The sequence below is a fragment of the Coregonus lavaretus genome (assembly GCF_964263955.1).
Source record: "Coregonus lavaretus genome assembly, chromosome: 36".
NCBI lineage: Eukaryota > Metazoa > Chordata > Actinopteri > Salmoniformes > Salmonidae > Coregonus > Coregonus lavaretus.
In genome coordinates this window covers 333,081-359,316 of record NC_140023.1, presented here as the reverse complement: position 1 = coordinate 359,316, position 26,236 = coordinate 333,081, and the positions used below count along the sequence as shown (strand labels likewise).

Below are 26,236 nucleotides of genomic sequence, written 5' to 3'. Positions count from 1 at the left end.
CCTTGAGCAAGGCACTTAACCCTAATTTGTTCCAGGGGCACTGTACTACTCTGGCTGACCCTGTAAAACAACACATTTCACTGCACCTATCTGGTGTATTTGACAATAAAAGTTTTTTTGTACTGTACTGTACTGTGCTGTCCAAACTTGGGAACCCAACTGTGATTTGTGACTACTACGATTTCCTATTGTAGCCAATTCATTAGCAGAAATTCCGTTACCGATTTTTCTGAAATTCAGTTACCAGTTTTGAGTTTTAATCACTTAATAATTCATAAATAACATTTATATCAGTAAAGACACTATAACTAATTGGGAGGTCGACCTTTACTTGTTACTTCTGTGAACTTTCATTATCCTCCCGCCTCATGAGGGAGAGAAATTAGAAAATATCTTAAAGATATGTGAGTTTTCTAAGACCCCTTTACAATCTGTTTGACCAGAAATCAACGCCTTTGCTTATTCCACATTTTTAGGATGGAAAATGGTTGAAAAATGTATATATACCTTAATGGAAAAAAATATATAGACTCTTCCCACTGGGAAAAAACAGGTTGAATCAACGTTGTTTCCGTGTTATTTCAACTCAAAAAATCTATGTGATGCCGTTGAATCAATGTGGAAAACGAATTAGATTCACAATTGTATTTTTTCCCCATCCAATTTTTAACCTAAATCAAATTACATGGGAATATGTTGTTGTTGATTTCCAGTTCAATTCACATAAGTTGATAACTCAAACCAAATGTAAATCAAAACTAGATGTTGAACTGACGTCTTTGCCCAGTGGGTTAGCTTTCATTTGACCATTTGACACCCAATTTCACATGCTCTTATGAACATCACATGCTCTTATGAACTTCACATGCTCTTATGAACTTCACATGCTCTTATGAACTTCACATGCTCTTATGAACTTCACATGCTCTTATGGACTTCACATGCTCTTATGAACTTCACATGCTCTTATGAACTTCACATGCTCTTATGAACTTCACATGCTCTTATGAACATCACATGCTCTTATGAACATCACATGCTCTTATGAACATCACATGTTGGTGCTCATTAGTCCTTTTACATGGAAATGACCTTAAACCATGATTAGATATTCTATTACCTGTTTTCTCAAACCTCAGCTTTTAGTAATCATGATCACTTTCCTCAAGCTGTGATTACTATGAGTAATCACAGTTTATATATTCATAATATTGCCTTTTGCTCCCACTTAAGCCTTCTCCTTTATGTTTAAAGGCCCAGTGCAGTCAAAAACGGGATTTTCCGGTGTTTTATACACATTTCCACACTATAAGGTTGGAATAATAATGTGAAATTGAAAATGCCCTTGTTTTGGTGGGATGGAGGTTTGGCCTTCCATGTTGACATCGCCATGCTGTAAATTAGTTCATAGACCAATAAGAAAGAGAGTTCCAAACCTCTCTGCCAATAACAACACATTTTCAGTTTTCCCCACTCCCTGACCTTTAGTTTCTACTGAAATATTTATCTTAAGTCCGTAGGGCGGGGTGGGAGAGAGAGAAGGCTGAGTTTACTGCTATAAATCAATGGAGCTCGTCACACCTGTAGATCAGGGATGGGAAACTTTGATGGAGGTGGGGGCCACAAAAAATCTGAACTCATGAGGAGCCGCAGTGGCTCGCGGGTCTGTGACTCTGCACACCCACATCCATACCCACACATGCAGTCAGAGCCTTTTGGGGGCCCTAAGTGACATTTTGTTGGGGGGCCACCCCCACCTTTGTTAGAAAAACAAGTTTTAGAGTTAATTTCCTGCAATTCTACACATTTTGCAATGGGGCGTAGAGAAAATGTTGCTGTTTTAAAGCTAGTTTGCTGCAATTCTACACATTTTGCCATGGTGTGGGGAGAAGATTTAGCAATTTTATAACTCATTTCATGCAATTCTACTAATTTTGCAATAGGGTGGAGAGAAATGTTTGCAGTTTTTTATATGATAGCCGGCTAGACTAATTTACCAATCTAAAAAAATATTGCTGACATGGCAAGCGCTTGGGACTATAAGGTTCTATCTGCAAAAAGATGATTCTGAGATACTTGGCTATAAAGTTCAGAACCCTCATTGGTTTGAATGGTGTCAGCTATTTTTATCTTGTATTCTTTTGAACTTAACAACCTGAATTGGGGTATTTCGAGGACTACATAGCTAGAGAACATTGAACAGGACAAGGCTATGTCAGTAAATACATTTTGACAAAAATGCAGATCAAACCTTATAGTCCCAAGCTCTCGATGGGCTAATTAAGTGACGGTCAGTGATGACATAACAAGAGAAAAACTGCTGATGCACAACCAAATTTCGAAATTGCACCTTGTGTTTTCTATTATTTTAACTGTCAACAGATCAACTATATATATATATATTGATCCGCGGGCCTTCAAAGGGTGCCAGTTGCCCATCCCTGCTGTAGATAGACATTCAAGGAATGGTTCCTACTGTTTCACAGTCGTTAAGAAAATGCGTTCTTTTTTTGCACTTAAGAAATACTGCATCAACGTAATCTGAAAACACAGGGTTAGTGAGAACAGTATGGTAGATGACGTCTACTGGGATTTTGCTTTCAGCTCTTTCACATCAGTAAAGAAGGAAAGGAGAGGAAGTCAGTCAGATTTTTGAGATGCGCCCTTTAGTCTTTGAGAAAAGAAGAACCCAAGGGCCCACCCCACAGAGAGCCAGGCTGAGCTGGGGTGACATTGGTGTGTGCTGTGCTGGTAGAAGGACTCTTTTCAGTGTCTTTATGGGTCTGTTTTTACTGTTGCTGGCTCCACATCTGTGTTCTCCATGGCAGACACAGACACTCTGCTCGTAAAGACACACACACACACACACACACACACACACACACACACACACACACACACACACACACACACACACACACACACATACACACACACACACACACTAAAGGGTGTGTCAGGGAGCCCTGTAAGCCCAGCAACAACACAAAGGCAAAGAAGAAGAGGCTCTGGGAGGGTGTAGTAATATAAATCACAACAGACTTCCTTCACCATTTATGTGTGCGCGGGCGCGCCGTGCGTGTGTGTTACAACACTGTAACAACACTGTACATAGCCAATAATATAACATGTGAAATGTCTACATTCTTTTAAAACTTTTGTAATGTGAGTGTAATGTTTACTGATTGTTTATTTCCCTTGTTTATTTCCCTTTTGTTTATTGTCTATTCCATTTGCTTTGGCAATGTAAACATATGTTTCCAATGCCAATAAAGCCAGTTGAATTGAATTGAGAGAGAGGGGTGACATTGGAGAGACATTGAAGAGATTTATATGTAGATTTTTATTCAGTCAACAGATTAATCTGTTGATTCGCTAAAGGCAGTGGGTCTCTGTGAGAGGGTCCCTATGTCTGGGTCTCTGTGAGACAGAGGGAGGGTCTGTCTGGGTTTCTGTGAGACAGAGGGAGGGAGGGTCTGTCTGGGTCTCTGTGAGACAGAGGGAGGGAGGGTCTGTCTGGGTCTCTGTGAGAGGGGGTGAGGGCCGGTCTGTCATTCTGGGTATCTGTGAGAGGGAGGGAGGGTCTGTCTGGGTCTCTGTGAGAGGGAGGGTCTGTCTGGGTCTCTGTGAAAGGGAGGGAGGGTGGGTCGGTCTGTCTGGGTCTCTGTGAGAGGGGGGGTCGGTCTGTCTGGGTCTCTGTGAGAGGGAGGGTCTGCTGGGTCTCTGTGAGAGGGAGGGAGGGAGCAGCAGAAAGATTTGTGACCTGTTGCCACAAGAAAAGGGCAACCAGTGAAGAACAAACACCATTGTAAATACAACCCATATTTACAGTGGGGAAAAAAAGTATTTAGTCAGCCACCAATTGTGCAAGTTCTCCCACTTAAAAAGATGAGAGAGGCCTGTAATTTTAATCATAGGTACACGTCAACTATGACAGACAAATTGAGGAAAAAAAATCCAGAAAATCACATTGTAGGATTTTTAATGAATTTATTTGCAAATTATGGTGGAAAATAAGTATTTGGTCACCTACAAACAAGCAAGATTTCTGGCTCTCACAGACCTGTAACTTCTTCTTTAAGAGGCTCCTCTGTCCTCCACTCGTTACCTGTATTAATGGCACCTGTTTGAACTTGTTATCAGTATAAAAGACAGCTGTCCACAACCTCAAACAGTCACACTCCAAACTCCACTATGGCCAAGACCAAAGAGCTGTCAAAGGACACCAGAAACAAAATTGTAGACCTGCACCAGGCTGGGAAGACTGAATCTGCAATAGGTAAGCAGCTTGGTTTGAAGAAATCAACTGTGGGAGCAATTATTAGGAAATGGAAGACATACAAGACCACTGATAATCTCCCTCGATCTGGGACTCCACGCAAGATCTCACCCCGTGGGGTCAAAATGATCACAAGAATGGTGAGCAAAAATCCCAGAACCACAAGGGGGGACCTAGTGAATGACCTGCAGAGAGCTGGGACCAAAGTAACAAAGCCTACCATCAGTAACACACTACGCCGCCAGGGACTCAAATCCTGCAGTGCCAGACGTGTCCCTCTGCTTAAGTCAGTACATGTCCAGGCCCGTCTGAAGTTTGCTAGAGTGCATTTGGATGATCCAGAAGAGGATTGGGAGAATGTCATATGGTCAGATGAAACCAAAATATAACTTTTTGGTAAAAACTCAACTCGTCGTGTTTGGAGGACAAAGAATGCTTAGTTGCATCCAAAGAACACCATACCTACTGTAAAGCATGGGGGTGGAAACATCATGCTTTGGGGCTGTTTTTCTGCAAAGGGACCAGGACGACTGATCCGTGTAAAGGAAAGAATGAATGGGGCCATGTATCGTGAGATTTTGAGTGAAAACCTCCTTCCATCAGCAAGGGCATTGAAGATGAAACGTGGCTGGGTCTTTCAGCATGACAATGATCCCAAACACACCGCCCGGGCAATGAAGGAGTGGCTTCGTAAGAAGCATTTCAAGGTCCTGGAGTGGCCTAGCCAGTCTCCAGATCTCAACCCCATAGAAAATCTTTGCAGGGAGTTGAAAGTCCATGTTGCCCAGCGACAGCCCCAAAACATCACTGCTCTAGAGGAGATCTGCATGGAGGAATGGGCCAAAATACCAGCAACAGTGTGTGAAAACCTTGTGAAGACTTACAGAAAACGTTTGACCTGTGTCATTGCCAACAAAGGGTATATAACAAAGTATTGAGAAACTTTTGTTATTGACCAAATACTTATTTTCCACCATAATTTGCAAATAAATTCATTAAAAATCCTACAATGTGATTTTCTGGATTTTTTTTCTTCTCATTTTGTCTGTCATCGTTGACGTGTACCTATGATGAAAATTACAGGCCTCTCTCATATTTTTAAGTGGGAGAACTTGCACAATTGGTGGCTGACTAAATACTTTTTTCCCCCACTGTATGTTTATTTATTTTCCCTTTAGTACTTTAACTATTTGCACATTGTTACAACACTGTATATAGACATAATATTACATTTGATTTGTTTCTATTTGTTTGGAACTTTTGTGAGTGTAATGTTTACTGTTCAGGGTGTCTGTGAGAGGGAGAGAGGGTCTGTCTGGGTCTCTCTGAGAGGGAGGGAGGGATCTAGTCGGTAGATCTGTCTTCAGGTTAATTCTGACAGCCAGGGACTCTGGATGCTTCCCAAATGGCACCCTATTTCCTATGTAAAGCACTACATTGGACCAGGACCCATAGTACTCTGGTCAAATGTGGTGCACAATATGAAATAGGGTGTCATTTGTGACTCAGCCTCTGTCTGTCCTAAATTAGCAGAGGAACAGATTAGCCTGTTTGCTTATTGGAACAGAAAAGATTAGACACGAGATAAGGAAAGAGTCTACACTTACAAACATGGATGGGTTGAAATGTGTGTGAGTTCAGTGTGTGTGTGTGCATGCATATGTGCGTGCGTGAATGCAATGCATGAACTCAGTGTGTTCGGTGTGTATCACAAAGTCCACAGAGTGATGGATCATGGGGGATTCAGCCTAAGTTTCCATTAGATCTAGAATGTGATAGTATGGAGGTATGCAGGGGGAACATAAACAGGGTCTTGTCAACCATGCTGGGGAACTGTATCACAGTTACCTACTGTTTTTGTTATAGGGAGTGGTGTTCAGTCATTACCTTGGTTTTGAAGAAGCTTTTCCAACTACTGGAACGGTAGTAGTAGTAGTAGTAGTAGTGGTAGTAGTAGTAGTAGTAGTAGTGGTAGTAGTAGTAGTAGTAGTAGTAGTAGTAGTAGTAGTAGTAGTAGTAGTAGTAGTAGTAGTAGTAGTAGTAGTAGTAGTAGTAGTAGTAGTAGTAGTAGCAGTAGCAGTAGTAGTAGTAGTAGTAGTAGTAGTAGTAGTAGTAGTAGCAGCAGCAGTAGCAGTAGTAGTAGTAGTAGTAGTAGTAGTAGTAGTAGTAGTAGTAGTAGTAGTAGTAGTAGTAGCAGTAGCAGTAGCAGTAGTAGTAGTAGTAGTAGTAATGGTAGTGGTAGTAGTAATAGTAGTAGCAGTAGCAGTAGTAGTAGTAGTAGCAGCAGCAGCAGCAGTAGTAGTAGTAGTAGTAGTAGTAGTAGTAGTAGTAGTAGTAGTAGTAGCAGCAACAGCAGTATTAGCAGTAGTAGTAGTAGTAGCAGTCGCAGTAGTAGTAGCAGCAGTAGTAGTAGTAGTAGTAGTAGTGGTAGTAGTAGTAGTAGTAGCAGTAGTAGTAGTAGAGCGTCTGCTAAATGACGTAAATGTAAATGTAGTAGTAGTGGTAGTAGCAGTAGTAGTAGTAGAATCGTATCGTTTTGACAATATCACAATATATTTTTTTGCGCTACAGTGCCTTCAGAAAGTATTCAAACCCCTTGACCTTTTCCACATATACTAGAGAAATGTGAAGTTTGACATGCAGTAAGTTTGTTAATGGGACAAGTGATGGCTACAACCATCAAACTAGTTAGTAGTATCAGGCCATTTCCATGTAAAAGGACCCATGAGCACCAACATGTGAAGTTCATAGGAGCATGTGAAATTGGGTGTCAAATGAAAGCTAAGAGCCTTTTCATTCAGAAAGTAATCAGACCCCTTGACTTTTTCCACATTTTGTTACGTTACAGCCTTATTCTAAAATGGATTAAATAAAACAACTTCCTCATCAATCTACACACAATACCCCATAATGACAAAGCGAAAACAGGTTTTTACACATTTATTAAAAATTAAAAACGGAAATACCTTATTTACAGTGCATTTGGAAAGTATTCAGACCCATTGACTTTTTCCACATTTTGTTACGTTACAGCCTTATTCTAAAATTTATAAAATATTTTTTTTACTCATCAATCGACACACAATACCCCATAATGACAAAGTGAAAACAGGTTTTTAGACATTTTTGCAAATGTAAGTAAAGGGTCTGAGTAAAGGGTCTGAATATTTATGTAAAAATTTCTGTAAACTTGTTTTTGCTTTGTCATTATGGGGTATTGTGTGTAGATTGATGAGGGAAAAAACGATTTCATGAATTTTACAAAAAGGCTGTAAGATAACAAAATGTGGAAAAAGTCAAGGGGTCTGAATACTTTCCGAATGCACTGTAAGCTTGTTTTAACAAAGTACATGGAAACAAACACTGTATAGCCTCAAAACATGGTTAAAACTATAATTTTTATATCATGGATGGTCAGTCCTTGCATCCATAGCTCTGTCTATCCGATGACCCACTGACGGGAGAGGTTGTGTTTTCTCTAGCAGGAGGTAAGCTTGGCTTCTTATATGGTGTTGAGTAAAGCTTAAACCATGTATTTAGATTGTAGGTAGGTATTGTAGTTAGGTATTATAGGTAGTTTACTCAGGTAGTTATTGTAGGTAATTATTGTAGGTAAGGACTGTATTCGGCGGACCCCGGCGAAGCACGAGGCTAGCTTACCCACTACTTGGACCAACAAAGCTAGCTAGCTAGCGGGTAGCTACCGGTAACTTTTAGCAACTTTTAGCAACTGTGGTTAGCTGTTTCCAATGTTATTTCACGCTTAAGAGTGCCTGTAATTGAGCCAGCTAGCTGCCACCTTCAGCTGTTTTTCTAACCTCATTATCATTAACGTTAGGTGGTTGGTAGCTGCTGTACTTAATTTCGGCTACTGATTGCAGTCTGCCAGTTTGGCTTTATACATAGCTTGGGCTTTGTCGAGTAAGGCTTAAACTATGTATTTAGATTGTAGTTAGGTACTATAGATAGGCATCGTGGGCTGTATATTATTAAGTAGTATAGGTAGGCATCGTGGGCTGTTGTGGATAGCTGTTGTGTAGTTATTGTAGGTTACTTTTGTATTCGGCGGTGCCGGGTGTAGCACGAAGCTAGCTAGCTAACTCACCTCCTGGATTAGCTGGCGAGTTGCTATTAGCAACGGTTGCAACTAAAAACAATATCATTTTAAACAGCTACATTCGTTCGCAGCGACGCCGTTTTTCAAACAAAGTCAACACAGTAGCCATTGCTAGCCAGCCAACACTACCAGCTGGCTGTACTGTGGTAGCTAAATACAATATCTTTGTGCTAGCTACCCAACGTTTAATCATTGCTGCGTTATGAAAGGTAAGCTTGGCTTCTTATATGGTGTTGAGTTAAGCTTAAACCATGTATTTAGATTGTAGGTAGGTATTGTAGTTTGGTATTATAGGTAGCTTACTCAGGTAGTTATTGAAGGTTATTGTAGGTAATTATTGTAGGTAAGGACTGTATTCGGTGGACCCCGGCGAAGCACGAGGCTAGCTTACCCACTACTTGGACCAACAAAGCTAGCTAGCTAGCGGGTAGCTACTGGTAACTTTTTGCAACTGTGGTTAATTGTTTCCAATGTTATTTCATGCTTAAGAGTACCTGTGATTGAGCCAGCTAGCTGCTACCATTCAGCTGTTTTTCTAACCTCATCCGAGGCATTAACGTTAGGTGGTTGGTAGCTGCTGTACTTAATTACAGCTACTGATAACAGTCTGCTGTAGTTTACAACAATTCTAATTTCTAAAGTGGAAGTTGGGAGAGTTTTACTCGGGTGGTTCAGTGAAACAATTATAGTTTCTGAGGTGGAAGTTGGGAGAGTTATATATATTTTTTTTTTTGGTGAGGGAGGCCTGCTCTCTCCTTTCCCTGATGTTTAGTTCATTTCATTCCGATCTCCTCTGCATTATTGTAACCATCTGCTGCAGCCTGTCAACTATGCCTCTGCCTATCCCTGTTCTCTCCTCTCCGCACAGGCTACACAAACGCCTCACACCGCGTGGCTGCTGCCTCTCTAACCTGGTGGTCCCTGCACGCACCACACACCTGGAGTTCCAGGTCTCAGACAGCCTCTGGAACTGCCGTTCTGCCGCCAACAAGGCTGACTTCATCCCAGCCTATGCTACCCTCCAGTCCCTCGACTTCCTGGCGCTGACGGAAACATGGATTACCACTGAAAACACTGCTACTCCTACTGCTCTCTCCTCGTCTGACCATGTGTTCTCGCATACCCCGAGAGCATCTGGTCAGAGGGGTGGTGGCACAGGAATCCTCATCTCTCCCAAGTGGTCATTCTCAATTTTTCCCCTAACCCATCTGTCTATCTCCTCATTTGAATTCCACGCTGTCACAGTCACTAGCCCATTTAAGCTTAATATCCTTGTCATCTATCGCCCTCCAGGTTCCCTTGGAGAGTTCATCAATGAGCTTGACGCCTTGATAAGTTCCTTTCCTGAGGATGGCTCACCCTTCACAGTTTTGGAGGATTTCAACCTCCCCACGTCTACATTTGACTCATTTCTCTCTGCCTCCTTCTTTCCACTCCTCTCCTCTTTTGACCTCACCCTCTCACCATCCCCCCCCACTCACAAGGCAGGCAATACGCTTGACTTCATCTTTACTAGATGTTGCTCTTCTACTAATCTCACTGCAACTCCCCTCCATGTCTCCGACCACTACTTTGTATCCTTTTCTCTCTCGCTCTCCTCCAACACTACTCACTCTGCCCCTACACAGATGGTAACGCGCCGCCGCAACCTTCGCTCTCTCTCTCCCACTACTCTCTCCTCTTCCATCCTATCATCTCTTCCCTCTGCTCAATCCTTCTCCCTCCAATCTCCTGATTCTGCCTCCTCAACCCTCCTCTCCTCCCTTTCTGCATCCTTTGACTCCCTGTGTCCCCTATCCTCCCGGCCGGCTCGGTCCTCCCCTCCAGCTCTGTGGCTTGATGACTCATTGCGAGCTCACAGAACAGAGCTCCGGGCAGCTGAGCGGAAATGGAAGAAAACTAAACTCCCTGCCGACCTGGCATCTTTTCACTCCCTCCTCTCTACATTTTCTTCATCTGTTTCTGCTGCTAAGGCCACTTTCTACCACTCTAAATTCCAAGCATCTGCCTCTAACCCTAGGAAGCTCTTTGCCACATTCTCCTCACTGCTGAATCCCCCCCCCCCCCCCCCCCCCCTCCCTCTCTGTGGATGACTTTGTCAACCACTTTGAAAAGAAGGTTGACGACATCCGATCCTCGTTTGTTAAGTCTAATGACACTGCTGGTCCTGCTCACACTGCCCTACCCTATGCTTTGACTTCTTTCTCCCCTCTCTCTCCAGATAAAATCTTGCGACTAGTGACTGCAGGCCGCCCAACAACCTGCCCGCTTGACCCCATCCCCTCCTCTCTTCTCCAGACCATCTCCGGTGACCTTCTCCCCTACCTCACCTCGCTGATCAACTCATCCTTGACCGCTGGCCATGTCCCTTCCGTCTTCAAGAGAGCGAGAGTTGCACCCCTTCTCAAAAAACCAACACTCGATCCCACTGATGTCAACAACTACAGACCAGTATCCCTTCTTTCTTTTCTTTCCAAAACTATTGAGCGTGCCGTCTTTAGCCAACTCTCTTGCTATCTCTCTCAGAATGACCTTCTTGATCCAAACCAGTCAGGTTTCAGGACTGGTCATTCAACTGAGACTGCTCTTCTCTGTGTCACGGAGGCTCTCCGCACTGCTAAAGCTAACTCTCTCTCCTCTGCTCTTGTCCTTCTAGACCTGTCTGCTGCCTTTGATACAGTGAACCATCAGATCCTCCTCTCCACCCTCTCCGAGCTGGGCATCTCCGGCGCGGCTCACTCCTGGATTGCGTCCTACCTGACCGGTCGCTCCTACCAAGTGGCGTGGCGAGAAGCTGTCTCCGCACCACGTGCTCTCACCACTGGTGTCCCCCAGGGCTCAGTTCTAGGCCCTCTCCTTTTCTCCCTATACACCAAGTCACTTGGCTCTGTCATATCCTCACATGGCCTCTCCTATCATTGCTACGCTGACGATACACAACTAATCTTCTCCTTTCCCCCTTCTGATAACCAGGTGGCGAATCGCATCTCTGCATGTCTGGCCGACATATCAGTATGGATGACGGATCACCACCTCAAGCTGAACCCTGGCAAGACGGAGCTGCTCTTCCTCCCGGGGAAGGACTGCCCGTTCCATGATCTCGCCATCACGGTTGACAACTCCGTTGTGTCCTCCTCCCAGAGTGCGAAGAGACTTGGCGTGACCCTGGACAACACCCTGTCGTTCTCCGCTAACATCAAGGCGGTGACCCGATCCTGCAGGTTCATGCTCTACAACATTCGGAGAGTACGACCCTGCCTTACACAGGAAGCGGCACAGGTCCTAATCCAGGCACTTGTCATCTCCCGTCTGGATTACTGCAACTCTCTGTTGGCTGGGCTCCCTGCCTGTGCCATTAAACCCCTACAACTCATCCAGAATGCCGCAGCCCGTCTGGTGTTCAACCTTCCCAAGTTCTCTCACGTCACCCCCCTCCTCCGCACACTCCACTGGCTTCCAGTTGAAGCTCGCATCCGTTACAAGACCATTGTGCTTGCCTATGGAGCAGTGAGGGGAACGGCACCTCCGTACCTTCAGGCTCTGATCAGTCCCTACACCCAGGCGAGGGCATTGCGTTCATCCACCTCTGGCCTGCTGGCTCCCCTTCCTCTGCGGAAGCATAGTTCCCGCTCAGCCCAGTCAAAGCTGTTCGCTGCTCTGGCACCCCAATGGTGGAACAAGCTCCCTCACGACGCCAGGACAGCGGAGTCACTCACCACCTTCCGGAGACATTTGAAACCCCACCTCTTTAAGGAACACCTGGGATAGGATAAAGTAATCCTTCTACCCCCCCCCCCCCCCAAAAAAAAAAAAGGTATAATTGTAAAGTGGTTATCCCACTGGCTATAGGGTGAATGCACCAATTTGTAGTCGCTCTGGATAAGAGCGTCTGCTAAATGACGTAAATGTGCCCTTGAGCAAGGCACTTAACCCTAATTGCTCCTGTAAGTCGCTCTGGATAAGAGCGTCTGCTAAATGACTAAAATGTAAATGTAAATGTCTATGAATTTGAGAGTGGTTACATTTCTCCAGCCCCATCCCTCAGCTTTTTAGCGAAACTGTGGCGTGTAGATGTCAGAGTGGTGTGTGTGGATGAGTAAGGAATCAAGCGCAGGAAACCAGGAGGACTTTAACTGAACTTTAGTAAAGTCCGACACGACAAAAGACGTCAACCCAACCGGGTGGCGCAAACAAATTACGCACCAAACACTGTGCGGAGAAAACAAGAAAAGGCGCACGCAGTGCGAACTCTCGAATTAACACATACGAGAGACTCAAAATACTAGAGTACAAGCTGACAACAAAACAATCACGCATAACACCTGACCCAAACACACGAAACTAAATAGGGAAACAATTAAGACACAAATAAGGGACAGGTGTTATGAACAGACAAAACCAAACGAACATGAAACATAGAACGGTGGCAGCTAGTACTCCGGAGACGACGACCGCCGAAGCCTGCCCGAACAAGGAAGAGGAGCAGCCTCGGCCGAAACCGTGACAGTACCCCCCCCTTGACGCGCGGCTCCAGCCGTGCGCCGACCCGGAGCTCGGGGACGACCCGGACGACGCGGAGCAGGGCGCGCAGGATGACCCCGATGGAACTCGGTCAGTAGGGACTGGTCCAATATGTCCCTCCTTGGCACCCAGCACCGCTCCTCCGGACCGTACCCCTCCCACTCCACGAGATATTGAAGACCCCCCATCCGGCGTCTAGAATCCAGGATGGACCTCACGGTGTACGCCGGAGCCCCCTCGATGTCCAACGGGGGCGGAGGAGTCTCCTCAATCTCAAAGTCCTGGAGTGGACCAGCTACCACCGGCCTGAGGAGAGACACATGGAACGAGGGGTTAATATTTTTGTAATCAATAGGTAGTTCTAACCTATAACTCACCTCGTTCAATCTCCTCAGGACTTTAAAGGGCCCCACAAACCGCCGACCCAGCTTCCGGCAGGGCAGGCGGAGGGGCAGGTTTCTGGTTGAGAGCCAGACTCGATCTCCAGGTGCGTACACTGGCCCCTCACTGCGGTGTAGGTCGGCGCTCGTCTTCTGTCGACGTATGGCACGCTGCAGATGGACGTGTGCAGCGTCCCACGTCTCCTCCGAGCGCCGCACCCACTCATCCACAGCGGGGGCCTCGATCTGGCTCTCATGCCATGGTGCCAGAACCGGCTGGTACCCTAATACACACTGAAAAGGGGTTAGTTGGGTGGAGGAGTGGCGAAGAGAGTTCTGTGCCATCTCGGCCCAGGGCACATATCTCGCCCACTCCTCCGGCCGGCCCTGACAGTATGACCTCAGAAACCTACCCACATCCTGGTTGACACGTTCAACCTGCCCATTACTCTCCGGGTGGTAACCCGAGGTAAGGCTTACCGACACCCCCAACCGTTCCATAAATGCTCTCCACACTCTAGAGGTGAACTGGGGGCCTCGGTCAGACACTATATCCTCGGGTACCCCGTAATGCCGGAAGACATGGGTGAACAGAGCCTCTGCGGTCTGTAGGGCAGTGGGTAGACCCGGCATGGGAAGGAGACGACAGGCCTTAGAGAACCGATCCACAACGACCAGGATGGTAGTATTCCCCTGTGAGGGGGGAAGGTCGGTAACAAAATCCACCGAGAGGTGGGACCAGGGTCGTTGTGGAATAGGCAGGGGTTGTAACTTACCCCTGGGCAAATGTCTGGGCGCCTTACACTGGGCACACACCGAACAGGAGGAGACATAAATCCTCACATCCCTAGCTAACGTTGGCCACCAGTACTTCGTGCTAAGGCAGTGCACTGTCCGGCCGATACCCGGATGGCCAGAGGAGGGGGACGTATGAGCCCAACAAATGAGGCGATCGCGTACCTCGAGCGGAACGTACGTCCGACCCACAGGACACTGTGGAGGACTCGGGTCGGTGCGTAACGCCCGCTCGATCTCACCATCAACCTCCCACACCACCGGAGCAACCAGACAAGACTCCGGTAGTATGGGCGTGGACTCAACTGACCTCTCCTCTGCGTCATACCGCCGAGACAGAGCATCTGCCTTCCCGTTCTGGGACCCAGGGATGTATGTGATTTTAAACACAAACCGGGCTAGAAACATAGTCCAGCGAGCCTGGCGAGGATTCAGTCTCCTAGCTGCCCGGATGTACTCCAGGTTACGATGGTCAGTTAGAATGAGGAAAGGGTGTTGAGCCCCCTCGAGCCAATGCCGCCACACCTTTAGGGCCTGTACCACGGCTAACAGCTCCCTGTCTCCTACGTCATAATTCCGCTCCGCCGGACTGAGCTTCTTTGAGTAAAACGCACAGGGACGGAGTTTAGGTGGAGTGCCAGAACGCTGGGAAAGAACGGCCCCTATCCCGGCTTCTGACGCGTCCACCTCTACTTGGAACGGTAAAGAGGGATCCGGATGCGCCAACACCGGCGCCGAGGTAAACAGGTCCTTCAGTCTCCCAAATGCCCTGTCCGCCTCAGCTGACCACCGCAAGCGCACCGGACCCCCCTTTAACAGAGACGTTATGGGAGCTGCCACCTGTCCAAAACCCCGGATAAACCTCCGGTAATAATTCGCAAAACCCAAGAACCGTTGCACCTCCTTCACAGTGGTTGGGGTCTGCCAATTACGCACAGCTGACACCCGGTCTACCTCCATCTTCACCCCTGACGCAGATAACTGGTAACCCAGAAAGGAGACCGACTTCTGAAAAAACAGACATTTCTCTGCCTTGACATATAGGTCATGCTCCAACAGCCGCCTCAATACTCGGCGCACCAGGGCTACATGCTCAGCACGGGTAGGACTATACACCAGAATGTCGTCGATGTACACAACTACTCCCTGTCCCTGCATGTCCCGGAAAATCTCATCGACGAAGGATTGGAAGACTGAGGGAGCATTCATCAACCCATATGGCATGACTAGATACTCGTAGTGTCCGGAAGTCGTGCTAAACGCTGTCTTCCATTCATCGCCCTCTCTAATGCGCACCAAGTTATATGCGCTCCTAAGATCCAATTTTGTAAAGAACTGCGCACCGTGCAGTGACTCCGTCATAGTCGCAATCAGAGGAAGTGGATAGCTGTACTTCACTGTGATCTGATTGAGACCGCGGTAATCAATACACGGGCGCAGACCTCCATCCTTTTTCTTCACAAAAAAGAAACTTGAGGAAGCGGGTGAAATGGAGGTCCGTATGTATCCCTGTCTAAGAGACTCAGAGATGTACGTCTCCATAGCCTTTCTCTCCTCTTGAGACAAGGGATACACATGGCTCCGCGGGAGAGCTGCTCCTGACTGGAGATCTATCGCACAATCCCCCCGTCTATGAGGCGGCAGCTGCGCCGCCCTAGTCTTACTGAACGCCAGTGCCAAATCCTCATACTCGGGGGGAATCTGCAGTGCTGGCATTAGATTCGGACTCTCCACCGAGGTCGCCCCTATGGAAACACCCAGACACCGCCCCTCACATTGAGCAGACCACCCTTTAAGAGCTTTCTCTCGCCACATAATAGTAGGGTCATGAGTCATCAACCAGGGAAGACCCAGCACTACCGGATACGCAGGAGAGTCAATCAGATAGAGCTGAATTATCTCCTCATGACCCTCCTGCGCCATCATCTGAAGGGGTGCTGTGACCTCCCTAATCAACCCAGACCCTAACGGACGGCTATCTAGGGCATGGACGGGAAAAGGCTTATCCACTGGAAGGAGGGGAATCCCTAACTCTATACAGAACTGGCGATCTACAAAATTCCCAGCTGCGCCTGAATCTACCAGCGCCTTATGCTGGGAACGAGGTGCAACCTGTGGGAAACAAACAGGCAAGGTTAGGTGCACGACAGAAAGCTCTGGGTAAGCAGGGCGCCTACTCACCTGGGGGGACCCCCCAATGCGTGACCTGCCTTCTCCCTCACCGGAGGACCCGCCCCAACACCTAGCCGCGGTGTGCCCTCCACGACCACAGTTAGTGCAAGGGCCGGGTCCCCTCGGGCTCCTCCTCCTCCGTTCCCTAGCGCCAGCACCACCGAGCTCCATAGGGCTCGGCTCGGAGGTGCTGGAGAGTGGAATGGGCGAACCCCCCCTCCCGGGACGTCCACGGGTGGCGAGCAGGGTATCCAGCCGAATGGCCATGTCGACAAGCTGGTCGAAAGTCAACGAGGTGTCCCTGCACGCCAACTCTCGCTGGACGTCCTCCCGGAGGCTGCAGCGGAAATGGTCGATATGGGCCCGCTCATTCCACCCTGCATCGGCCGCTAGGGTCCGAAACTCCAAGGCAAAGTCCTGGGCGCTCCTCATCCCCTGTCGGAGGTAGAATAGACGCTCCCCCGCCGCCTTCCCCTCTGGTGGATGGTCGAACACAGCACGGAAGCGGCGGGAGAACTCCGCATAGTTCGTGGTAGCGGCGTCCATTCTCCTCCACTCAGCGTTGGCCCACTCCAACGCCTTGCCGGTGAGACAGGAGATGAGGGCTGAGACGCTCTCGTGTCCCGAGGGCGCCGGGTGTACGGTGGCGAGGTAGAGCTCCACCTGCAGCAGGAACCCTTGACACCCGGCAGTGGAGCCGTCGTACGCCCTCGGGAGCGAGAGCCGAATCCCACTGGGTTCCGGAGATGAGACAGGAGGGCTGACCGATGGGGCTGGTTCGGTTCGTGGGGGTGTGGGAACCCCGCTGGTCTCCCATCGGTGCAGAGTATTCATCACCCCCTCCAGGGCATGACAGACCTGGTTGATGCGGTCCTCCTGACCACGAAGACGTTCAGCCATCTCGGCTGTTGGCGCGGTCGCTCCTGCTGATTCCATGGAGATGATGCGTGATTCTGTCAGAGTGGTGTGTGTGGATGAGTAAGGAATCAAGCGCAGGAAACCAGGAGGACTTTAACTGAACTTTAGTAAAGTCCGACACGACAAAAGACGTCAACCCAACCGGGTGGCGCAAACAAATTACGCACCAAACACTGTGCGGAGAAAACAAGAAAAGGCGCACGCAGTGCGAACTCTCGAATTAACACATACGAGAGACTCAAAATACTAGAGTACAAGCTGACAACAAAACAATCACGCATAACACCTGACCCAAACACACGAAACTAAATAGGGAAACAATTAAGACACAAATAAGGGACAGGTGTTATGAACAGACAAAACCAAACGAACATGAAACATAGAACGGTGGCAGCTAGTACTCCGGAGACGACGACCGCCGAAGCCTGCCCGAACAAGGAAGAGGAGCAGCCTCGGCCGAAACCGTGACAGTAGAAAACATTGTTATTGTTTCAAATGCTGATTGCCGCTTTAAGTGGTTAAAACAGAAAAATCGTCTACAATGGGAAATCATAGTAATCACAAACCACAGTTGGGTTCACAAGTTTGGACAGCTCAGTACAGTACAGCACAGTAGAGTACAGTAAAGTAAAGTAGAGTATAGTTCAGTACAGTACAGCAGAGTAGAGTACAGTAAAGTAGAGTATAGTTTAGTACAGTTCAGTACAGCACAGTAGAGTACAGTAGAGTACAGTAGAGTACAGTAAAGTAGAGTATAGTTCAGTACAGTTCAGTTCAGTACAGTATAGCACAGTAGAGTACATTAAAGTAAAGTAGAGTATATTGCAGTACAGTACAGTATGGCACACTAGAGTTGAGTACACTATAATGTACTGTATTGTACTGTATATCTGAAAAGGGTCTGAATACTTATGTAACAGTCTGAAAACCTGTTTTTGCATTGTCATTATGGGGTATTGTGTGTAGATTGCTGAGGGAAAAAAATATTTTATCCATTTTAGAGTACAGTACAGCACAGTAAAGTACATTAAAGTAGAGTATAGTTCAGTACAGTACAGTACAGCACAGTAAAGTAGAGTTTAGTACAGTATATTATACAGTAGAGTACAGTACACAGTACGGCACACTAGAGTTGAGTACACTATAATGTACTGTATTGTACTGTATATCTGAAAATTTTCGTGACCCCAACCATGTGATTTAAAAAAAACATTAACAGCCAATGTTTGCTTTTTTATTTGGGGCTGTGGCAGTCAATTGAAAAACATTCTAACAGTATTTCTGATTGTCTTCTCAGCTCACCATCACATACTTTTAATGTGGCGCTATGACAGTCAATTGCAAATGAGTCTGAAATAATGTATCTTATATCACTACCACTAATGAGATGGGGGTGCTTGATGCATGTCCTATCGGAGCTTCTCAAAGTCAGGGGGTGTGGTCGACAGTGCGCATCTCATCTCTGCTGTCACATCCAACCTGGATCGATATTTGGTTTTAATGCAGATGAGAGCACTGAATCCAGCTTCACACGGATATGAGCTGGCGAAGGGGAGCTTACCATGAGTTTTATGGTGCTTTCAAGACAACTGGGAACTCTGAAAAATATGAGATCAAATCATGACGTGAGTGATCTTCAGGTTGGAAAGTCTGAGCGATAGAAAGAGCCCTGAGTTCCCGGGTTGGAATTCCGAGTTGGATGAACATTCAAAGGGATTATTCCCAGTCAGAGCACGTTTCTTTCCGAGTTAACAGTTGTCTTGAACGCACTGAAGTCGGAAGTCTGAGATTTCCGAGTTCCAAGTTCCTAGTTGTTTTGAACACTGCACTCAGAGGTAGATGGCAGAGTATTACCCTTGAGTCAGGAACCAAAACTCCTCCGTAGTGACCCGTGAATGCATTGTCTGCAACATTCGGTCACATGACAGCTCGATCAGCTGTTCGATTGGGAAGTAGGTTCCGAAGTGCTCTTCCAAGCGTTGGAGGTGAGCAGTCATCACACATGTGGGACACTTGCTGTTTTCTGTTCTTTTCTTTTCATTACACAGAAAGTCAACTAAGTCTGTTTTTTTTACATCCATTGTGAATGACAACAGTTACTCTCTCAATGCGAAAAATCTTTCCAACACTCCCCCTCGATAACCACCAAGCCTCGGTGTGAAATAGAATATTGTCATGCTCTGATCCCATATCTCCACATAGTTTTGCGAACAAGCATACGCGCAGTGGATGTGGTTTGATGTAGTTTACATTTGAAGTTACCTGCTGCAGTATATCTCTGAGTTCTGTGCTCAGCTCTTTTGCTGCCAGTTGCTCTTGGTGTATCATAGAATGCATACATATAGCAAAGGGAGACACATTCATAACTAGAGTGCAGAGGCCTGCCCGCCGTCCCGCCATAGATGGAGCCCCATCTGTGCAAAAGCCCACCATTTGATCCCATGGAATCTGTTTTTCGTCAATATAGCCACGCAGCACACTGAACATCCCACCTGCCGTTTCATGCTCGGGAATCGTGAGACGGAACAATATGTCCTCGTGAATAGCATCCCCGACATGTATAGCGAACAGAAGTCAATTCATGGGCATCTCGGCCCTCACAGCTAACGTCCATTTGGAGAGCATAAGCTGGGGAGTTTTTGAGTCGTTCAGTCAGAGCATGAATTATTTGTTTAACAGTGTTATCTGACAAAGGTATTGATGTGAGTTTCTATGCCTCTGCCTCCCCACACATTGTTTTCACCTTATCAATTGCGGCCGGTAATATCAAAGTCTCTGCAATAGTGTGTGGTTTCGTAGTGTAGCAGGCCTAGCCATTCACTGTGGGAATGATTCAAGTGCAACGGTCAAGTGCGGCCTTTTCCCATGATCTAAGGGCGCTCTCTGGTTGAATTTACATTTTACATTTTAGTTATTTAGCATTTTTTTATACTTTATCTTTTAGATTTGAATAATAATAATGAAAAAAAAAAAATTCATTTACATTTTTAAGGTTAACCACTTTACAATGATTTTGAGATACAAAGACAATATTATAATATACTTTATATATATTTTTGTATGCTATATATATTTTTTCTTTTCAGGAGTTTGCAAATTCTCCCGCAACGCCGTTTTCATATCAGGCGACCCCACATGGGGTCGCGACCCCTAGTTTGGGAAACGCTGGTCTATGTAGAGGGCGAGCAATGCCGAACCAGAGGGAAGGGTGTCTGCAGAAGAGTCTCCTGCCTCAGTAGCTGGTGAGAATGTGGAATAAGGAGCACATCGTTGTAATCTGGAGATTAGAAAGGGGGGGGGGGACTGTGTGTGTGCGACTGCGCATGTTTGTGTGTGCATGCGTGTCAGTGTGTGTAAGAGAGAGTGAAATCAATAGAGCGTATGGAAGTTAATGGCTCCAGTGGTTTAAGTATGAAGCCCACACAGACAACAGGGCTAGTCACTTTACCCCTACCTACATGTACATATTACCTCAATTACCTCGACTAACCTGCACCCCCGCACACTGACTCGGTATTACTTTCTTTGACTTTATTTTATTTAGTAAATATTTTCGTAACTCTTATTTTTTAAAAAATTTTTTTACTGCATTGTTGGTTAAGGGCTTGTAAGTAAGCATTTCACTGTAAGGTCTACACCTTTTGTAATCGGTGCATTTGACAAATACAATTTGATTTGATTTGATTTGACTCCAGACATCTTCATTTTGAATAGATGTCGCTAAGCCAGTATACATTCCTTAGTGGTGTTGTTGGAGTGTAGTAATTACTACTGACTAGCCCAGTGTTATCTCTGCTGTTGTATAGGCAGTCAGAAGGGGCCCGTCTGTAAGTTCTGTTTTTAGACCTTTAGGCTGTAATGTAATCACATGCGTAATCTACTGGGACTCGGTGGGGCTACAGGAGCAGAAGCACAGCCATGTGAATAGAATACATGTGGCATTTATCAACCTCAGTCTCAGGCAGTTAAGAGATAGGGGAGAACAGTGATTCCCCTATATTCTGCTATATCCCCTTTGTGATAGCAAATTCATCAGGGACCCCCTCATAATCAGAACACAACTGGAGTGAGTTACAAAAATATAGCATACAAGGAGTTTTACTGTGACTTTGGCAGTGCATGGCTGGACGAACCAAGTCTCGGACCCTGGGAAGGAACATTTTAAAGGCCCACCTCTTGGCATCTGAGCGAATTTTGTAGCTTTAAAGCTAACATCCTGCAATTCTACACATTTTGCCATGAGACAGAGAGAACAGTTTGCAGTTTTAAAGCTTAATTTACAGTGGATTTATAAAAAATGGGGGGAATACAAGAAGTATTACGTAGAATAATGGATACTTGGTAGAGTACTGTGGATACCAATATCCCTGTGAGCCTCCCAGGCCCATGTTGCCCAGGGTTAAGAACATAAATTGTAGATTCATAATATTAGATTTAATTGTATTACACCCTCTAAACTTATTCCACGGATCCCTTGGCCCAAATGTGTTAAATCTGTTGTTGTTAGTAATATTCATTCAAAGCAAATGAAATCTGACCGTGGACCCCCTGTAGTCCCTCCGCGCCTGGAGTTCTCAGTACCTCCTCAGTACCTCCTCAGTACCTCCTCAGTACCTCCTCAGACCCCAGTTTGAGAACCCCTTTGCTAGAGTATCTGTCTCTCTGTCAGTCAATCTCTTTCAAAATCACAGGAGTACTGTATGATTTAAATACATCTTATTTATAGATTGTTTATGTGTGAGATTCGATTTTCCTGTCCATGTTTACTCTATGAGAAACTATTTGATGTATGAGAATAAATATATCCTAGATCAGAAGATTGTAGACATTGCTTGTTTTGATAAGTGATTTCATACAGTACATTGCTAGTTTTTATAAGCGATTTCATACAGTACATTGCTTGTTTTGATAAGTGATTTCATACAGTACATTGCTTGTTTTGATAAGCGATTTCATACAGTAAGTACATTAATACCATTACAAGTACACCTGACATAGGCCTAAATCAAAACTAACACCAAGGAACATTCTAAGGGACCCATTCTAAGTCTAGAATGTTAATATTCCTGTTGCTTCCATCTCCTGTTCTACTCACTAGACTACTGTCTCCCCTCCTCGTGGCACGAGGTGCCATTGCCATGGTAACCAGAGGGGTATTGATGTGGCGTTTGACAAAGGGTTTAATGTCCGTGTCGGTGTAATGTTCCAGGAACAAAGAGTCCCTTCCTTTCCCCTGAAGAAAAGAGAGCTAGAGCACTGAGCTCTATTAGAGGGCTGGTCACACCTTCTAATGTTAGACTAAATAATAACAGCCAGGTCCATCTGCTACTGTACTGTACAAGCAGCTTGGTGGTTTCACACCTGTTGGTGTTCCACAATAAACCTACATAGAGAAATGCTGTGGAGAGAGGGACAAGCCAGAGAGAGAGAGAGATAATGGAAAAGGCATAGAGAAGAAGTCCAGTCTGATACTGTACTATAGACGTCCTGGTCCAGTCTGATACTGTACTATAGACGTCCTGGTCCAGTCTGATACTGTACTATAGACATCCTGGTCCAGTCTGATACTGTACTATAGACATCCTGGTCCAGTCTGATACTGTACTATAGACGTCCTGGTCCAGTCTGATTCTGTACTATAGACGTCCTGGTCCAGTCTGATTCTGTACTATAGACGTCCTGGTCCAGTCTGATACTGTACTATAGACGTCCTGGTCCAGTCTGATACTGTACTATAGACGTCCTGGTCCAGTCTGATACTGTACTATAGACGTCCTGGTCCAGTCTGATACTGTACTATAGACATCCTGGTCCAGTCTGATACTGTACTATAGACGTCCTGGTCCAGTCTGATACTGTACTATAGACACCCTGGGCCAGTCTGTTACTGTACTATAGACATCCTGGTCCAGTCTGATACTGTACTATAGACGTCCTGGTCCAGTCTGATACTGTATTATAGACATCCTGGTCCAGTCTGATACTGTATTATAGACACCCTGGGCCAGTCTGATACTGTACTATAGACATCCTGGTCCAGTCTGATACTGTACTATAGACGTCCTGGTCCAGTCTGATACTGTATTATAGACATCCTGGTCCAGTCTGATACTGTACTATAGACATCCTGGTCCAGTCTAATACTGTACTATAGATGTCCTGGTCCAGTCTGATACTGTACTATAGACATCCTGGTCCAGTCTGTTACTGTACTATAGACATCCTGGTCCAGTCTGATACGGTACTATAGATGTCCTGGTCCAGTCTGATACGGTACTATAGATGTCCTGGTCCAGTCTGATACTATATTATAGACGTCCTGGTCCAGTCTGATACTGTACAATAGACGTCCTGGTCCAGTCTGATACTGTACTATAGACGTCCTGGTCCAGTCTGTTACTGTATTATAGACGTCCTGGTCCAGTCTGATACTGTACTATAGACGTCCTGGTCCAGTCTGATACTGTACTATAGACGTCCTGGTCCAGTCTGATACTGTACTATAGACGTCCTGGTCCAGTCTGATACTGTACTATAGACATCCTGGTCCAGTCTGATACTGTACTATAGACGTCCTGGTCCAGTCTGATTCTGTACTATAGACGTCCTGGTCCAGTCTGATACTGTACTATAGACGTCCTGGTCCAGTCTGATACTGTACTATAGACGTCCTGGTCCAGTCTGATACTGTACTATAGACATCCTGGTCCAGTCTGATACTGTACTATAGACGTCCTGGTCCAGTCTGATACTGTATTATAGACGTCCTGGTCCAGTCTGATACTGTACTATAGACGTCCTGGTCCAGTCTGATACTGTACTATAGACGTCCTGGTCCAGTCTGATACTGTATTATAGACGTCCTGGTCCAGTCTGTTACTGTACTATAGACATCCTGGTCCAGTCTGATACGGTACTATAGATGTCCTGGTCCAGTCTGATACTGTACTATAGACGTCCTGGTCCAGTCTGATACTGTACTATAGACATCCTGGTCCAGTCTGTTACTGTACTATAGACATCCTGGTCCAGTCTGATACTGTACTATAGACGTCCTGGTCCAGTCTGATATGGTACTATAGACGTCCTGGTCCAGTCTGTTACTGTACTATAGACATCCTGGTCCAGTCTGTTACTGTACTATAGACATCCTGGTCCAGTCTGATACTGTACTATAGACGTCCTGGTCCAGTCTGATACGGTACTATAGACGTCCTGGTCCAGTCTGATACTGTACTATAGACATCCTGGTCCAGTCTGTTACTGTACTATAGACATCCTGGCATTTTTCAACCTGTTGATGTTCAACTCAGTAATAGACTTCTTAGGTAGGGTCTTCTGATCTTCTAGACAACAGTGTTTATAGGCCTCAAGACTGGGAGGAGAAAGGAAATGGAGAGTATGAGAAATGAATAGATAGTGAGGGAGAGAAAGGAGGACGATATCCCTGAAACATAAGGACACTCTTCTATTCATCCTTTGTCCTCTGCCTAAACCCCTGTTTACTCTCTCTCTCTCTCTCTCTCTCTCTCTCTCTCTCTCTGTCTCTCTCTCTCTCTCTCTCTCGGTCTCTCTCTCTCTCTCTCTCTCTGTTTACTCTCTCTCTGTCTCTCTCTGTCTCTCTCTCTCTCCTTCTCTCTCTCTCTCGCTCTCTTTCTCTGTCTCTCTCTGTCTCTCTCTCTGTCTCTCTCACTCTCTCTCTCACTCTCTTCTCTCTCCCTCTCCCCAGGGAAGGGATTGTGTTGCTAGGGGACCTAATTTCTGCGGCCTATGGCGATCCTTCCTTTTCCCTGTTGATGTCTCTAAAGAAGACAGACAATGAGGCCATCTCAGACAGGATATCCTCCTCTATCAGGGACAGTGAGGCTGATGGAGGCTCCCTTTCTAAGTAGGTTACATTACAACGCCTGCCAGGAGGTCTGGACCTTTGTGGCGCAGAAGGTAGTGCACCAAGCCCTGCTCAAGATGATTTGCCACACTAACATCTTTGAGTGTTCTTCCTTCCTCATCATCAATGTTTCCTCCATCTCCTCCCACAAGACTATGTTAGTCCCAGCCATTAGCTGTTGCAATGCAGCCAGCCTGGCAGCCATTGCCGTAGGAAGTGAACACAATAGAGAGCTAAGACCTAAGGGGAGGAACACTCAGTGAAACATCAGCTCTGAGGATTAGACTGAGCTTTAACGGTCTGTTGTCAGTGGTGAGGGTGTAGTGGGGTTAGGATTAGACTGAGCTTTAACGGTCTGTAGTCAGTGGTGAGGGTGTAGTGGGGTTAGGATTAGACTGAGCTTTAACGGTCTGTTGTCAGTGGTGAGGGTGTAGTGGGGTTAGGATTAGACTGAGCTTTAACGGTCTGTTGTCAGTAGTGAGGCCAAAATAGCCCTTGTTGTTGTCATTTAATTCATAATAATTAATAATAATAATAATAATTATCTAGATAGCTTCTCAGACTGAGGTCTTCTTGGTAATTAAAGCTCGGCAAAATGAATGACATTTTTGCATGAGATGTCAGTGTGAAGAAGTACTTTTTTTCACATTTCACGTTGTGTTTCTTACAGGATGTATGGAATGCATTGACTGCATTTTATTCGCGGTTTAGCACCTCTGCAGACTGCCTCGGGTGTGCATGTGTGTGTGTGTGTGTCTTATCCAACCATCTGATTAGTGGTTTATTTTCCCTGACATAAGTGTTTCCAGTGTGTGAGGGAGGTGAATGTTTACTCTGCAGGGAGAGATGTGTTTGCCAGACACGGTGGGAGAATCACACAAACACACCATATGGTTTAACACCAAGAATTTGTTGAAACAGCATGTGTTGTTGTGAATGAAAACCAATATCCCAGGTCTTATTGAGGCCTTGGTCACTGCCCTGTGTCTATGTCTGGGGTTGGTTACATTTCAACTAATACTAAGGAGACTAGACTAGGCCTACCAAGCTTGTCGGTAGGCTAATCATTTAACAGCTCAGGGTGGGAGAGCACAAAGTGGCCGTCCAAGATTGTGAGTACTTAACCTATTATAATGTAACCTATAGTTAAATATTAAGACCTGTGG

The 26,236-nt window shown here is 46.0% G+C and overlaps 1 protein-coding gene across 1 annotated transcript in view; it reads left to right on the top strand.

The window, feature by feature from the left end:
• The window catches only part of LOC311110784 (uncharacterized protein), a 78,753-nt gene that overhangs the window by 47,048 nt on the left and 5,469 nt on the right, over nucleotides 1–26,236 (top strand). The window lies entirely within an intron of this gene.